The 14,805-nt window shown below is 45.6% G+C and overlaps 4 non-coding genes and 1 pseudogene across 4 annotated transcripts; 4 read left to right on the forward strand and 1 right to left on the reverse strand.

Annotated features, from left to right (window-relative positions):
• Positions 1-117: 117 nt before the first annotated feature.
• Positions 118-231, forward strand: LOC140286037 (U5 spliceosomal RNA). Its single transcript, XR_011910946.1, has one exon. It is a non-coding gene; the product is annotated as a U5 spliceosomal RNA (small nuclear RNA).
• A 275-nt stretch (positions 232-506) lies between these two features.
• LOC140286005 (U2 spliceosomal RNA) lies at positions 507-694 on the forward strand. The gene has a single exon (XR_011910927.1). It is a non-coding gene; the product is annotated as a U2 spliceosomal RNA (small nuclear RNA).
• A 411-nt stretch (positions 695-1,105) lies between these two features.
• LOC140286043 (U5 spliceosomal RNA) lies at positions 1,106-1,219 on the forward strand. Its single transcript, XR_011910952.1, has one exon. It is a non-coding gene; the product is annotated as a U5 spliceosomal RNA (small nuclear RNA).
• A 275-nt stretch (positions 1,220-1,494) lies between these two features.
• LOC140286003 (U2 spliceosomal RNA) lies at positions 1,495-1,682 on the forward strand. Its single transcript, XR_011910924.1, has one exon. It is a non-coding gene; the product is annotated as a U2 spliceosomal RNA (small nuclear RNA).
• Positions 1,683-6,336: 4,654 nt separating this feature from the next.
• Positions 6,337-6,486, reverse strand: LOC140286025 (U2 spliceosomal RNA; annotated as a pseudogene).
• Positions 6,487-14,805: the final 8,319 nt, after the last annotated feature.

Raw genomic sequence — 14,805 nt, forward strand, 5'->3', positions numbered from 1 at the left:
CTTGGTCAGCTGAGGAGCAAGGGGGGGGAGCAAGCGTCTCAACCAAGCAAAGCTCACCATGGGGAAGGTGGCTATGCCAACTAGCCTGATGCCCTGCTCCCGCAGTGATGGATAATCATACACTGGTTTCTCTTCATAATGTACAAGTCTTTCGCCTTTTACTAAAGACTTCCGTGGAGAGCAGCACTAATGAATTGTTTCTATTTTTGGCAGGCTTTACCTTTGCGGGTGAAGCCCTTTCTGTCTGTGCAAAAGAAATCTTGTTACTGTGCAGAGTGACTTCTCTGAGTAGAGTCGCCTTACTTGTTGCGACTGTGCCGATGTTGCTTGAATGGTGCTCGCTGGAGCGTGCGGTAGTGTAAAGTTATACCATTTAAAAGGGTTGAAGAGTGCTCAGTGCAGCGGGTGGGCGGAGGTGCAAAGTGACACTATGGCCATAAAACGAACACCGCTACAAGTGCGCATTGTGCCAGGAAGGGCCCTCGGACGTGAACCAGTGGACAGTTATCGCTTCTCGGCCTTTTGGCTAAGATCAAGTGTAGTATCTGTACTTATCAGTTTAATATGTGATATGTCTATGCAAGGACTACATATTAAATGGATTTTTATCAATAGGAGTTGAAAAAGGAGCTTGCTCCGTTCACTCCAAGCATCGACCCGGTACTGCAGTGCAGCTGGGAACGGTGCGGTCTCCTCTGCTCTTGTGAAAAAGCAAACAGCGGTGCAGGATGGAAGTTTCAGGGAGCCTAAGATGAAACTTTCTTTTAATCTGCTGATAAAAGAGAGTGAATGCGAAGCAGACTTTAACACGGCTCTGGGAGCGAGCCGAGTGCGGGCTAACCGGGAGAATTGCTTGAAAGAAACGCGACACCGAATGAGCAGTCAGATCAAAGCCTCAATACGGTGTTCCCGTGTTGTTTGTGGCTGCCTTGTCTTTTGCACAGAGTAAAAGACAAGGCAGCCATCGAATAGGGCCCGATTGTTCCTACTTGGTCAGCCGAGGAGCAAGGGGGGGGAGCAAGCGTCTCAACCAAGCAAAGCTCACCATGGGGAAGGTGGCTATGCCAACTAGCCTGATGCCCTGCTCCCGCAGTGATGGATAATCATACACTGGTTTCTCTTCATAATGTACAAGTCTTTCGCCTTTTACTAAAGACTTCCGTGGCGAGCAGCACTAATGAATTGTTTCTATTTTTGGCAGGCTTTACCTTTGCGGGTGAAGCCCTTTCTGTCTGTGCAAAAGAAATCTTGTTACTGTGCAGAGTGACTTCTCTGAGTAGAGTCGCCTTACTTGTTGCGACTGTGCCGATGTTGCTTGAATGGTGCTCGCTGGAGCGTGCGGTAGTGTAAAGTTATACCATTTAAAAGGGTTGAAGAGTGCTCAGTGCAGCGGGTGGGCGGAGGTGCAAAGTGATACTATGGCCATAAAACGAACACCGCTACAAGTGCGCATTGTGCCAGGAAGGGCCCTCGGACGTGAACCAGTGGACAGTTATCGCTTCTCGGCCTTTTGGCTAAGATCAAGTGTAGTATCTGTACTTATCAGTTTAATATGTGATATGTCTATGCAAGGACTACATATTAAATGGATTTTTATCAATAGGAGTTGAAAAAGGAGCTTGCTCCGTTCACTCCAAGCATCGACCCGGTACTGCAGTGCCGCTGGGAACGGTGCGCTCTCCTCTGCTCTTGTGAAAAAGCAAACAGCGGTGCAGGATGGAAGTTTCTTTAATCTGCTGAGAAAAGAGAGTGAATGCGAAGCAGACTTTAACACGGCTCTGGGAGCGAGCCGAGTGCGGGCTAACCAGGAGAATTGCTTGAAAGAAACGCGACACCGAATGAGCGGTCAGAACAAAGCCTCAATACGGTGTTCCTGTGGTGTTTTTATAAAATGCGGTGTAAAAAAAGGTGTGAATGCCCCATAGAAAACTAAAAGGTGGAGCGGAAGTGTTCGGCTGCAAGAAGGTGTGAATGTCCGACTATATTTGGTGAAAAGCAGGTGAAGCAAGGTCTGAATGCCCAACCTTACATCATCAAAAGCGAGATCAGAGGTTTTTGGCTGCAAGAAGGCCATAGTTTGCCAAAAGCGGGTAAGGTGCGAATGATCGGCTAAATATCAACAAAAGTGGGGGCGGAGGTCTTCGGATGCAAGTGGGTGTGAATATCCCACCATACAAGTATGGTGGAGAGGAAGCTGTGAATGGCCGACCATAGTTTGCAAAAAGCGGGTGAGAAAAGGTGCGAATGTCCAACCATACATGATCAAAACAGGGAGCGGAGGTGTTTGGCTGCGACAAGGTGTGAATGTCCACCCATAATTAATGAAAAGCGGGCAACAAGTACGTTCGAATGCCCAACCATACATCATCAAAAGCAGGAGTGGATGTGTTCGGCTACAAGAAGGTTTGAATGTCCAAGCATAGTTTGTAAAAAGCGGGTAAGAAAAGGTTCGAATGCCCGAACATACACCATCAAAAGAGGGAGCGGAGGTGTTCCGCTGTAAGACGGTGTGAATGTCCGACCATAGTTGGTAAAAAGTGGGTATGAAAAGGTTCGAATGCCCAAATTCGGCTGCAAAAAACTGTGTTCGGCTGCAAAAAGGTGTGAATGTTCGACTAAATTTTGTAAAAAGCGGGTAAGACAAGGTGCGAATGCCTGACAATCTATGATCAAAAGCGGGAGGAGAGGTCTTCGGATGAGAGTGGTTTAGAATTTCCAACCATAATCTATAAAATGCGGTGAAAAAAAAGGTGTGATAGAACACTAAAAGGTGGAGCGGAAGTGTTCGGCTGCAAGAAGGTGTGAATGTCCGACTATATTTAGTGAAAAGCAGGTGAAGCAAGGTCTGCATGCCCAACCTTACATCATGAAAAGCGAGATCAGAGGTGTTTGGCTGAGAGAAGGCCACAGTTTGCGATGCAATAATTAAAGGCCTCATGCCAGATGTCGCCACTGAAGTAAAGAACATTTACGTGGGATGGTATGAGGGTCCTCGTTTGGCTGACGTTCGCCGATATGCTCGCCATGCTCAGAACCAAGTTGAGACGCGTAAGACAACCAAAAGGGACAAGTGTGAAAAGGAGCTGCATTTGGCAGCCATGACCATGTATTACGCAGTTGGTGTAAACAGAGCACGAGGCCGAAGTCGAAGACGTGGACGTGTGAGAGAGGAGGTCGAAATGGGCCACGCCAGAGCTATGATCCGAATATTTGTTTTTACTGTGGCCAGACTGGACACTGGAAGAAGGACTGTCCACAGCTGAAAAGTGATGAAATTTGGCCAAAGGCTGACTGAGGGTGGGAGGCAGGTTCTGGACGTCACGCGGCAGCGGAGCCTCCACTAATGGGTGATAGCACAAACACACTCACACATTTTTCCTGCTCTGTGTAGTGAAGAAACGCTTGCCGACTGTGATTCACGTAGTAAAGTTTTGCATGCTAGTTCCGTCCTAGAGCAAAGATATTTCTCTCAGAATATAGGAACATGTTCATCAGTAGTGACGTCAGGGGAGTTTGATTGTCCTCCAAAGTTAAGTGGAAACCACGTTTACTCTATGTCTGCATCAGGCCAGGTTGTGAAGGAGAAAATGATATCGCCCATTGCGTGTGTCACTCCCGATGGGCTCTCCTTCAAACACTCATTTTTGTTATCGGAGTTGTGTCCCATTAACCTAATGGGCTGTGATCTCATGTGTAAATTAGGCATTATTTTAACTTCTACACCAGAGGGTATTAACGTTATGTTACAGTCTGACAAAGTTTTCACAGCAGTGCAGTTTGATTCATCTGCACTTACATATGCTTATGAGTGGAAACTTCCCAGTTCTCCTTTTTCACAACAACTAGTGGAAGAAGCAAAAGCGTTAGTTTCACCCCTTTCTGATTTCATGCAACCTGCTGATTTGCACTGAAGATCACACATTTCTTTGGGGCCTGACAATGACTATGAGAAGAAGTGAAAAAATATGTGCGCCTACTTTATTGGCTGTGTCGCTCACTCCAGAGCAATTCGATTTTTTTAATGTTTGTGGTACTCGCCCTCACATTTCCTTGGCCAAACCTACACACTGGCATTGACAAGGTGTGGGAGAGTTTGTTGCTACATGTCAGAAAGAAACGGATTGGACCGTTTCACCTGCTGATCCAAATTTTATGTTTTCTGAACGATTGTCAGCATACAAAAAAATATTTTTGAGTACAATGCATTGTCAAAGAACTGTGGAATTAATTCCTACCACAGAATCACATTTTGAAGCATGTTTTTAATCTGAAAAAGATTTGTCTTCGATACCCATGTTGGCTGAAGTGCCCAATGATCTTTGGGCGAAGAGCAAATATGATGTGGGGTTGTTTATTGTTGAAACTAGATTAGAAGTAGATAAATATGAAGGACAAAGCAGTTTGAACTTGGTTTGAGAGAAGGAATTAATTTTATTGCAAAATCCGAATTCATGCATAACTCGTCAAATAGATAGTGATGTGTCGTTCGTGAGCAATTCGTTCGACATGAACAAATTTTTTATATGACTCGGGAGTAACGAGTTGTCTCAGTGAGTGATTCGTTAATTTTCATGCAGTACCCTTCCTCACCACATGGCAGGCGGCAGCTTCATAAGCTCAGTCAGCAGGACAGGAAACAGTATTGATTCGTTCATGACTCAACTCCTCGACTGACAGGTCCTCGCACAGGAAACAGTATTGATTAGTTTACGACTCAACTCCTTGGGTCTTCGTTCATTTGTCACGTTTTAAATTCTACGTTTCATTTGACAGGCTGAAGAGCAGTAGGCACAACAGTTCGTTCACAAACCGGATCATTAATCTCATAGACTATTCTACCATCAACAACTTGGAAACCACAATCGACTCTCTAGATGCAGAAAAAGCATTTAATGGAGTGAACTGGAAATTTTTTTTACAAACTATGCTCGGACATTCAAACCTTCTTGTAACCGAACACATCCAGTCCTGCTTTTGATGATGTATGGTTGGGCATTCGCACCTTTTTTTTTACCCATTTTTGAAGAATTATGGGTGGACTTTCACACCTTCTTGAAGCTGAACACCTCCTCTCCCACTTATGATCATGTGCGGTTGGATATTCGAACATTTTTTTTCATGTTTTCTAGCAATTATTGATGGACATTCAGACCTTCTTGCAGCTGAACACCTCCGCTCCCGCTTTTGATGGTGTATAGTCGGGCTTCCGAGCCTTTTCTTCCCCGGTTTTTACAAATTATGGTTGGACATTTAGACCTTCTTGCAGCCGAAAACCTCCGTTCCCTCTTTTGATCATACATTGTCCGGCATTCGCACCTTTTCTTACCCGCTTTTTACAAACCATGGTCGGACTTTCACACCTTTTAGTAGCCAAACAACTCCGCTCCCGCTATATATTGTGTACAGTCGGGTATTTTAACCTTTTCTTACCCGCTTTTTACCAATTATGGTCGGACATTCACACCTTCTTACAGCGGAACACCTCCGCTCCCTGTTTTGATCATTTATGGTCTGGCAATACTACCTTTTCTTACCCGTTTTTGAGTAATTATGGCTGGACATTCACAGCTTCTTGTAGCCGAACACATCCACTCCTGCTTTTGATGATGTATGGTATGGCATTCGAACCTACTTGTTGCCCGCTTTTCATTAATTATGGGTGGACATTCACACCTTGTCGCACCCAAACACCTCCGCTCCCTGTTTTGATCATGTATGGTTGGACATTCGCACCTTTTCTCACCCGCTTTTTGCAAACTATGGTCGGCCATTCACAGCTTCCTCTCCACCATACTTGTATGGTGGGATATTCACACCCACTTGCATCCGAAGACCTCCGCCCCCACTTTTATTTATATTTTACTTCACTTTTACTTGATATTTAGTCGGTCATTCGCACCTTACCCGCTTTTGGCAAACTATGGCCTTCTTGCAGCCAAAAACCTCTGATCTCGCTTTTGATGATGTAAGGTTGGGCATTCAGACCTTGCTTCACCTGCTTTTCACCAAATATAGTCGGACATTCACACCTTCTTGCAGCCGAACACTTCCGCTCCACCTTTTAGTTTTCTATGGGGCATTCACACCTTTATTTTCACAGCATTTTATAAAAACACCACAGGAACACCGTATTGAGGCTTTGTTCTGACCGCTCATTCGGTGTCGCATTTCTTTCAAGCAATTCTCCTGGTTAGCCCGCACTCGGCTCGCTCCCAGAGCCGTGTTAAAGTCTACTTCGCATTCACTCTCTTTTCTCAGCAGACTAAAAGAAAGTTTCATCTTGGGGTCCCTGAAACTTCCATCCTGCACCGCTGTTTGCTTTTTCACAAGAGCAGAGGAGAGCGCACCGTTCCCAGCGGCACTGCAGTACCGGGTCGATGCTTGGAGTGAACGGAGCAAGCTCCTTTTTCAACTCCTATTGATACAAATCCATTTAATATGTGGTCCTTGCATAGACATATCACAACTTGGTTTGAGTGAAGGAATTAATTTTATATCAAAATCCGGAATTGTGTAGAACTCGTGAAACTACGCTTATTCTCGGATTCCTGAAAAGGTTTAGTGTTGTTCTCTCCTATCCTGCAAAGTACAACGTTCTTTTTTGTTTAAAGCTATTTGGACATGGATAAATATGAAGGACAAAGAAGTTTTAACTTAGTTTGAGTGAAGGAATTCATTTTATATCAAAATCCGAAATTGTGTAGAACTCGTAAAAATAAGCTTATTCTCGGATTCCTAAAGGTTTAGTGTTGTTGTTTCCTATCCTGCAAAGTACAACGTTCTTTTTTGTTCAAAGCTATTTAGACATGGATAAATATGAAGGAAAATGCAGTTTTAACTTGGTTTGAGTGAAGGAATTCATTTTATATCAAAATCCGGAATTGTGCATTATGGCAGCAGAATTGTAGTCTGAATACCTTTATGCCAAACAGATTTGCTTTGCCAAGGGAAGTTTTATAATTGTTTATTGTTTATGTTTACAATATATAAACTAGCAGAATAAATAATTCATCCTCCTGGTCCCTCCCACCCCGGAGAGGGCAGCCAGAGACTGGCTGCAATAGGCATCCCCGCTACCTGGGACCCAACACAGGGCAGGAGGGCCTGATGTCCACCAGGCTCGGGGCCTGCAGTCACCATATTCCGGGAGCTACTGTACCCCCAGAAGGAACCCATCCCGCCCCACCCCACTCAACCCAACCCCACCCCAGAGGACCTCTACAAAAACAAACAAACAACAACAAAAATCAAACAAACAAACAAACAAATCACCCGGTTACACCAGTCGCAGCAGCCCGGGCCTGAGACCCACCATCACCCAGGCCCCCCCAGGCCCCCCCCAACAGGGGAAAAGCCCACCCCCATACAGACCCCCTCCTCCTCACCGCACGCCCCAACACCCTAAAAAAAACAACCACCTGCGGACACCTTGGAGTTCCCAGAGCAACAAGGCCGGCACCAGGACCTGCACCAACCCACGCATACTGTGGCATGTCCAGGGCAACCCAGACCCCCCAGGCACAGGCAGGGCCCCGCCCCGGGCACAAGGCAGCGGCAAGCCACCAGGTCCAGGCCCAGCTCCACCACCCACGCCAGAGCGGCCCCGTCACCCGGTACAGAGCCAGCAGCCACCACCCCAAGGCCCCTAAGGGACCCCGCCCCACACCGCAAGACAGCCCCACCCGCAAGCCCCCAAAACTGCCCTCCAAGCCCGACACACAGTCCCCCCCAGCAATGACCAACCCGGTCCCCACGACCCGAGAGACCACCAGACGCCCGAAGCCACACAGCCCCCCCCCAGCACACACCCAACCGCCCAGAGCGACGGGACATCAACCCACCACCAACACTATGTGATCAAGCTAATCAGAGGGGACCAGAGAGAATTAAATTCAGCCAATTGATGTTTTGAGGAAGCAGACATTGTTTCCATGCTAATATAATCTAAAAGAAAATTTCTAAACTGGTTAATACACAGATTGTTCTTCGCTTTCCAGTTCATGAGAATAGTTTTCTTTGCTATACATAACACTGTGAGGATCATGTGTGCTAAGCTAAATTCCACGTTGATGTTGTCTAAGTCACCCAGTATGCACAGTGTGGGGCATGCAGGAATGCTACACTTTAGCCATGTTGATAGGTCCGCACAGACTTCAAGCCAGAACTTCTGGACAGGCGCACAAAACCACAAAGCGTGTGCATAATCATCAGGTGTGTTATCTGTGCAATGTGAGCAGATGTTTGAGTGTGTTAGACCCATCCTGAACATCCTTTGTCCTGTATAGTGTGTTCTATGAAGAATTTTGTATTGTATGAGCTGTAAATTAGGATTTCGAGTCATTGTGAAGGTGTTCAAACATATTTGTGGCCAGAAGCTATGACTAGAACTGATGGATAAATCTGCCTCCCATTTTGAGGACGGTAGAGACATTGTGTCATCTATCTTAGACAATAATTTATATATTTTTGATAGTAGTTTAGGGGTGCAGATGCTTAGAAATTCTGCTACCCTAATCGGGAGTTGTAAGTCTGGTTGGTGGAGGATATATTTCTTTGTTATTATAGACTTAAGTTGTTGATATTCTAGGAATTTATTGCTGCCTATCTCATGTTGTGATATGAGCTCATCAAATGAAATAAAATGTCCATTATATGTTCCAGATGTTTGATTCCTTTGATCTTCCACAGAGTAAAGTTTAGCATTTTTTTGTTTTGCAGGATGTCAGGATTGTTCCAGATGGGTGTAAGCTTACACGGGACAAGTGAAGACTTTGTTATTTTAAGAAATTCCCACCAGGCTGTCAGAGAGGTGCTGATGTTAATGCTTTTGAAACATTTGTGATTTTTCACTATTTGACTAATAAGTGGCAGGTCAGAGATTTCCAGATTATCACACAATGCTTGTTCTATACTTATCCATGTTCATCTATTGGGCTAGGTTTAAACCATTTTGATATATACTGTAACCTATTGGCTAAGGAATAGTGCTGAAAATTAGGTAAATCTAATCCACCCTGTCCTTGGTCTTCTGTAGGGTTTTTAAACTAATACGTGGTGGTTTGTTTTTCCACAGAAATTTAGAGATGCATGAATCTAGTGACTTAAACCAAGTAGCAGTTGGTTTTATGGGGATCATTGAGAACAGATAGTTAACTTTTGGTAGTATCATCATTTTAATGGTTGTAACTCTCCCCATAAGTGATATAGGTAAGGACTTCCAACGAGAGAGATCGTCCTTTACTGTCTTTAATAATTCCACATTGAGGCGGCCTGTTGCCACTGCGGGTTCTTTCAGAGAGACTCAGAGACAGAGGACGGTTCAACGTATAGTTTATTTAACCCTTTTTCATGAATGTGGAGTCGTTCGCAGGCCTTCCCTCCCGGTTCGTGCTGCCGACTCCACTTCAATCCTCCTTACAGCTCTGAGTTTTTTAAAGAGGAGAGTGATTAGACAAGTGACTGCCGGTGTACTAATCACTCACCTAGTCCTGCTCCCCAGAGCTCTCTCCACAGCTCTCTCCTGCAGCTGATGCACCACGCCCCCTCCACATACCTCCACCGCCTGACCTTGGCCGGGGAGCGGTCCGGCCTAACCCCCCCCCCACACACACACACACACACACACACACACACCTCGCCATGCGAGCTGTAAAGGAAGTCGGCCACAGCCATCTGTGCCCCCGGCCTATGGACCACTTTGAATTTAAAAGGCTGTAGTGCCAGATACCAGCGGGTGATCCGTGCATTGACATTTTTCATTCGGTGGAGCCACTGGAGGGGAGCAAGGTCCGAGCAAAGGGTGAATGGGCGCCCCAGCAAGTAATACCGCAGAGCGCCGACCACCCACCGGATGGCCAGGCACTCCCTCTCCACCGTGTTGTATCTGGTCTCCCTCTCGGATAGTTTCTGGCTGATGTAAAGCACTGGGTGGTCAACGCCCCGCACCTGCTGGGACAGAACAGCCCCCAACCCCCTTCCCGATGCATCAGTCTGCAGGACAAATGGGAGAGAGGAGTTAGGTGTGTGGAGAAGAGGCTCCCCACAGAGGGTCTGCTTTACCCTCTCAAGTGACACCTGGCACTGCTTCGTCCACCGGACCGGATCAGAGGCACCTTTTCGGGTAAGGTTGGTCAAAGGGCTGGTCAGCTCCGCGAAGTTGGGAATAAATCGCCGGTAATATCCGGCCAGCCCCAAAAACCGCCTCACCTCTTTCTTGGTCTTAGGTTTTGGGCAGGCTGCAATCGCTGCTGTCTTGTCTACCTGTGGACGCACCTGTCCGCCGCCCAAGTGGTACCCCAGATACCGTACCTCCCTCCATCCAACTGCACACTTCTTTGGTTTGGCCGTGAGCCCCGTGACTCCAGCACTGCCGCCATCTGCTGAACATGCTCCGCCCAGCTGTTGCTATGGATGATGACGTCATCCAGGTAAGCGGCAGCATACGCAGGAACTTACATCATGAAAAGCGAGATCAGAGGTGTTTGGCTGAGAGAAGGCCACAGTTTGCGATGCAATAATTAAAGGCCTCATGCCAGATGTCGCCACTGAAGTAAAGAACATTTACGTGGGATGGTGTGAGGGTCCTCGTTTGGCTGACGTTCGCCGATATGCTCGCCATGCTCATAACCAAGTTGAGACGCGTAAGACAACCAAAAGGGACAAGTGTGAAAAGGAGCTGCATTTGGCAGCCATGACCATGTATTACGCAGTGTGTGTAAACAGAGGACGAGGCCGAAGTCGAAGACGTGGACGTGTGGGAGAGGAGGTCGAAATGGGCCACGCCAGAGCTATGATCCGAATATTTGTTTTTACTGTGGCCAGACTGGACACTGGAAGAAGGACTGTCCACAGCTGAAAAGTGATGAAATTGGGCAAAAGGCTGACTGAGGGTGGGAGGCAGGTTCTGGACGTCACGCGGCAGCGGAGCCTCCACTAATGGGTGATAGCATAAACACACTCACACATTTTTCCTGCTCTGTGTAGTGAAGAAACGCTTGCCGACTGTGATTCACGTAGTAAAGTTTTGCATGCTATTTCCGTCCTAGAGCAAAGATATTTCTCTCAGAATATAGGAAATTATGTTCATCTGTAGTGACGTCAGGGGAGTTTGATTGTCCTCCAAAGTTAAGTGGAAACCACGTTTACTCTATGTCTGCATCAGGCCAGGTTGTGAAGGAGAAAATGACAATGCCCATTGCGTGTTGTCACTCCCGATGAGCTCTCCTTCAAACACTCATTTTTGTTATCAGAGTTGTGTCCCATTAACCTGATGGGCTGTGATCTCATGTGTAAATTAGGCATTATTTTAACTTCTACACCAGAGGGTGTTAAGGTTATGTTACAGTCTGACAAAGTTTTCACAGCAGTGCAGTTTGATTCATCGGCACTTACATATGCTTATGAGTGGAAACTTCCCAGCTCTCCTTTTTCACAACAACTAGTGGAAGAAGCAAAAGCGTTAGTTTCACCCCTTTCTGATTTCATGCAACCTACTGATTTGCACTGCACATCACACATTTCTTTGGGGCCTGACAATGACTATGAGAAGAAGTGAAAAAATATGTGCGCCTACTTTATTGGCTGTGTCGCTCACTCCAGAGCACTTCGATTTGTTTGTGGTACTCGCCCTCACATTTCCTTGGCCAAACGTACACACTGGCAGTGACAAGGTGTGGGAGAATTTGTTGCTACATGTCAGAGAGAAATGGAGTGGACCGTTTCACCTGCTGATCCAAATTTGATGTTTTCTGAACGATTGTCAGCGTACAAAAAAACATTTTTGAGTACAATGCATTGTCAAAGAACTGTGGACTTAATTCCTACCACAGAATCACATTTTGAAGCATGTTTTTTATCTGAAACAGATTTGTCTTCGATACCCATGTTGGCTGAAGTGCCCAATGATCTTTGGGCTAAGAGCAAATATGATGTGGGGTTGATAAAAGGCTGTGAACCAGTAATTGTCACCCCTAAGTCAGACTTTTGTCCATGTAAAAAACAATACCCTTTTAAGCCTGAAGCAATTAAAGGGATTAAACCTGTTTTTCAATCTTTTCAGAAAACAGGCGTTATTGTTCCTTTTGAAAATTCACCTGTGCTTACTCCATTGTTTCCTGTTAAAAAGATTAAAGATGCTGGCCAGCCAGATGAATGGCGTTTTGTACAGGACCTCCAAGCGGTGAATGCTGCAGTTCAGCCACATGCTCCTACTGTGCCCAACCCACACACTATTTTGTCTCAAATTACATCAGATGCACAGTTTTTCTCAGTGGTTGACTTGTCGCCAGTGCACCCTGATAGCCCATTTTGGTTTGCTTTTTAGTTTGAAGGGAGATCTTGGACTTTTACCCGGTTATGCCAGGGGTACTGTGAAAGTCCCACTATTTACAATGCTGCCCTCAAAGCTAGTCTGGATTAACTTCAATCAACCACAGGCTCTGCTCTTTTGCAGTATGTGGATGACATCCTTTTATGTAGTCCATCTAAACAACAGTGTGAAAAAGACAGTGAATCTGTTGAAACATCTTCCTTCTTATGGCCATAAAGCCAGCCTTTCTAATTTACAGTTTGTACAGGACGAAGTCACCTTTTTGGGTCATGTGATTTCTAAGGATGGGCGCTCACTTTCTCCTAAACGTGTTGCTGCAGTTCAGATCATTCCTAAACCGGTTACTAAAAAACAGCTTATGTCATTCTTAGGTATAACATCTTACTGCAGGAACTTTATTCCTAACTACTCTTTTCTCGAAGCTCTCTTAGGTGCTCTTATCCATGGTAAAGGCCTCCAGTCAGCTGATCGTGTTCCATGGACTCCTGAGGCTGAATCAGCCTTTAGTCAGCTTAAGCTGGCTCTTCAAACAGCACCAACACTTGGCATTCCAGATCCTCATAAACCTTTCATACAGGCAGTTGATGAGAAGCATGGTTGTATGACATCTGTTCTTATGCAGGAACATGGGGCAGGCAAAGGCCAGTGGCTCATTTCTCAGCAAAACTGGACTCTGTGGCTGCAGGCCTGCCTGGTTGTCTTCGTGCTGTTGCAGCTGCAGAGAAAGCTGTCCTGGCCTCCCAAGATATTGTGGGCTACGCTAATTTGACTGTTTTGGTTCCTCATGCTGTTGCCATTATTCTTCTCGAGCAGAAAACTTCACATCTTTCAACTGCTCGTTGGCTCAGATACACCTCTGTGATATGCCAAATGTCACTGTTAAACGTTGTACTGTTCTGAATCCTGCTACTTTGCTTCCAACTCCTGAGGATGGGGAGCCTCATGACTGTGAAGCTGTTTTGGAACAAGTTTGTACACCCCGACCTGATCTTTTAGAGACTCCTCTTCCAAACTCTGACATGATTCTTTTTGTAGATGGATCAGCTTTGCGTGATCCAGCCACAGGTACTAACTGTGTTTGGTTTGCAGTATGTTCTTCACATGACACTTTGTTGTCTGGTTCTCTTCCTAAACATTTCTCTGCTCAAACTACTGAGCTTATTGCACTTACTGAAGCTTGTAAGTTGGCAGCTGGTAAGTCACTATTTACACAGATTCCAGATATGCTTTTGGTGTTGTTCATGACTTTGGTGCGCTGTGGAAACACAGGCATTTCCTTAAATCAGATGGTAAAACTATTCTGAACTCCAAGCAGGTTTCTGATCTTCTTGATGCGATCCTTTTGCCTACAGCAATCTCGATCTGTAAGTGTGCGGCTCACACTAACTCAGACGATCCTGTTGCTTGTGGCAATGCCAGAGCTGATGCTGCAGCTAAGCAAGCAGCTAAATCTTTTCCTGTTTTCGCTTCCCTCTCTTTGCAGGCAGAAGACTCCCTCACAGATCTCCATGCTTTGCAAACTTTTGCCTCTGCAGATGAAATTTGGTCACACTTAGCATACTGACTGTCAGTGTAAACGTTAACAACCTTTTTGTTATTTAATTTACAAGCTTCAGTTAAAGCTACCAATTCTACCGCTTGAACAGAGTAATTTTTTGGTAGTGGTTGTTTTAAGAAAACTTCAGTTTTTGTTAATACTGTAAATCCTGTAGCATTTGTGCCATCAGGGTTTTTTGCTTGACCTGTTGAATAAATATAGTTATTTCTGCATTTTCATAACGTATATCAGTTAAGTCTGGCCTGGGTAAAACACTGATGGTTATTTCTGACATGCAATCATGAGGCTTTCCATCTGTGGGGTAGGTAGCAGTGTGGATGGATTAAGTGTAGCACATCTCTCGACAACAAGGTGTGGCTGTGAAAGAAGAACTGTTATGTAGGAGAGATGTCTGGTAAAGATATTTTGTTAAGTAACCATATCACAGCCACTGCATGAGGTACCTTAAGTGTTAATGGGTGAAATAACACCATTATTGTTGATGCCTGCACTGCCAATGGCTTCTGGCCATTGATTCAAAAGTACGATCTCGTCCCTTTTTCCCCCTTTCAGTGGACACTGGCCCCTAATTACCGCAATTCAGCAGGGGGTCTTTCATTAGGAGTACTGGACTCCCCCGTGCACGGTTTCAGCTCCGACCCTGGACAGCGGAAAAAACGTTGAGATCTGGTTTGAGGACCCAATTGTTGAGAAAAGTCTCTCAATGAGACTCAGAGTTGCTGGAGTCAGTTAATGCAAAGGTTTAATCTTGCAGCAAGTTCAAGAATGTGTGTGTGTATGGGTGTATGTGTGCGAACGTGTGTGAGTTTGTGAGAGTTTAAAGAACCTGTTATCCACAGGCAGGTCTTAACTAGTATGGCACGGGTCCAGCCTGTCTCATCTTTTTTGGAAGGTCCAGCGCTCGGCCGTAACCCTTCTG

Source organism: Leuresthes tenuis, unplaced genomic scaffold (genome assembly GCF_036924035.1).
Source record: "Leuresthes tenuis unplaced genomic scaffold, fLeuTen1.0.hap1 SCAF_69, whole genome shotgun sequence".
In the NCBI taxonomy this organism is placed as follows: Eukaryota; Metazoa; Chordata; class Actinopteri; order Atheriniformes; family Atherinopsidae; genus Leuresthes; species Leuresthes tenuis.